Source organism: Saccopteryx bilineata, chromosome 6 (genome assembly GCF_036850765.1).
Source record: "Saccopteryx bilineata isolate mSacBil1 chromosome 6, mSacBil1_pri_phased_curated, whole genome shotgun sequence".
Lineage (NCBI taxonomy): Eukaryota > Metazoa > Chordata > Mammalia > Chiroptera > Emballonuridae > Saccopteryx > Saccopteryx bilineata.
Window position 1 is genome coordinate 164378824 of NC_089495.1, and position 2608 is coordinate 164381431.

The 2608-nt window shown below is 48.1% G+C and overlaps 1 pseudogene; it reads right to left on the bottom strand.

Annotated features, from left to right (window-relative positions):
• Positions 1 to 1775: 1775 nt before the first annotated feature.
• On the bottom strand, positions 1776 to 1853 carry LOC136309708 (U4 spliceosomal RNA; annotated as a pseudogene).
• Between the last annotated feature and the right edge of the window lie 755 nt (positions 1854 to 2608).

A 2608-nucleotide genomic window follows, 5' to 3' on the forward strand; every position in this document is an offset into this window, starting at 1 on the left:
ATGGTCAGTGTATCAGGGGAATGGGAAGCTCTTCCACCCTTCGGTGGGGTGAGGGGGTTGGATGGTTTTTCAGGAAATGCTCTCTGGCTCCCCCCACAGGACAAAGGGAGCAGCGGTGGGACTGGGCAGGGGGAGCTTCACTTGTTTCTCTGTGGGTCACTGCTCCATGGAGGCTCTGAGAGAGGTGCCCCCACCCCCACCCCCCATCTTCTCTCTGCTTCTCTCCCATCTAGCTGTTTGCATAAACTGCTCCTGACTCAGCAGGCAGAGGGCAGGAAACAGGGGTCTATGCTCAGAACGCCTGATGAACCCTACACTCCTGATAGCTTTTCTCCCAGCTACCCTGGTGGAGGACTGTTTGGTGTTTGCTAGATGTTAACAAAATGGTGCTTTGGTTCCCAGTTGGCTTTCATCTTTGAGAATTAACTCTCTTGATACAAAACTCTTAGGTTGAACATCAAAAGTGGGCACCAAACCCACCCTGAAGTCTTAACATGACCCATAGTGAGCCCGTATCAGCAACTGGCATGTGCTCTCATTCATTACTCATAGTACTGAGCAGACCATCACTCTCCCCACTCACAGAGGAAGACACTGTAGGTGGCATGATCAGCAACTCTGCTGCGTTATATGGCTGACAAGTGGCAGATCTAGGACATCAAAGCCTATGACAGCCACACATGCTATCTACCTACCCTCCTCTTGGCCCTCTAATCCACTGGCCCACATGAGACCCAGCCATGCCACTAATTCCTTGTTCTATTCCATGGCATGGCTCATAGCTCTCCCTAAACTGCCCTATACACCTGGCGCCTTCCTGCTACGGAATCACTCTCTTTAAGAGCTGTAAACTTGTCTTCATTCATGGCCCAGCATTTACTGACCCTCAGGCCATGTGGGTCATTCCCGGCCACCCCCGGGAATGTTGTTACTGGTCCCGTCCTAGGGTGAGTGGTCAGGAACACATGGCTACTTGGATTCTGGTCATTCCTTTGCAAAGGGAAGTGCTCCAGGGAGCTGGAGCTGGTTCTTGATTTCCCACTAATCTCCAGAAGCATCTGTTTCTCTTTCCATCCCATTGTTTTCATTATTGCCAGAACTCACTTTCCAAAGAAATAGAATGAAAAGCAAACAAAAAACGAACTAAATGTCCCATGGTGCTCACTCCCTCAGACCGGGGGCCATCAGTGACACGGGCTGCTCAGATAGTACTTACTGATTGAGGGATAATACTCTGGGAGTCTGTATGCATGAACTCAGCCCTCAGAACAGCAGGGCGGTGTTAACTGAGGGGTTACTACAACCACCATTTCATGTATGAGGAGATGGAGGCTCAGAAGGGGTTGGTGATTTGTCCACACTCACCTGCTGGGCTGCAGCATCAGAACTGAGAAGCAGGCCACGTAGCTGCAGAGACACGTCCTATCTCACCCCACTGAGACACATCCTATCTCACCACCCACTGACTCGAGGATACATCCTGGAGTTGCATGCTATAGAACTCAGCACCTGCTAGCCCCTCCTGCCTCCACCCGGCCACTGCCACCCAAAACAGCCTCTATTCTATCTTTCCAAAACCCTTCAGTTCCCAGAAAACCAGGCTCTTTAGCAATTTCTGATTTTTGCACAAAACGATGCCTTTGTTAAAACATTGTATTCCTTTTCCTGGGCCTGGTGAGCTCTGACCTCCCTTTCTCAGGAAGTCATTTTAATCATTGCATAACTACGAGACTGTGTCCTCTCCTGTCAGGACCACAGTGTGCACATGAATCACCAGGAAGCTTGTTTTCAATTAGCAGTAATCTCGCCTCGGATAAACATCGCTGGCTATGACACTGCCTCTGCGCAAAGCTATCAGGGAGCCTGTTAAAAGCAGGATCTCAGGCTCTGGATGCTGGTCTGGTGGGGGAAGGGGCTGAGATTCTGCATTTTAACAAAACCCCAGGAGAGGCTGCTGCAGCTGGTCCAGCACCACCCTTGGAGCAGCCAGGTGAATCTATGGCACCTTCTCGGCCCCTCCCTCTGTTGCAGTTGCTCAACCCTCCATGCCCCTGGTGAAGGCTCTCCAAGGCAGGTGGCATGCCCATTCTATTTTTGTTCCTGTCACTTATCTCAGAACTTGCATGTTGGAAAAGTAAAATAATGTTAAGATGACCAATCATCCTCCTTTAGGGAGGATAGGTCTTCTTTTGTAAGTTCCATCCTCCCTCTAAAAGTGTCCTCCTACATGTCCTCCTTTTTGATATTGGAAGAATAATCTGTAAATGTCTGTATTTGATCGATGCAGATTCGATCCATTGTGTGTGATGTGACGTATTTGTATTTGACATGATGATTCGTCAAGGATCAGTATAGTGCGGCGAGACGCGATTATGGGACACATGTGCTCTGAACAGGAGACCTTGAGAGAGCGCGTGATATACCGAGCTTGCAAATGGCTTTGTGTACTTCATACTGAAACACAACATGGCACATACAACATTGTTGACTCATGAATATTTCTTTCTCAGTGAATATTCAGTCATAGACAGGTAAGCACAATTCACATTTTATTCATTTATTATCTAATAATTTCCAAATACATATAATTTTATTTATAAGTATTTTC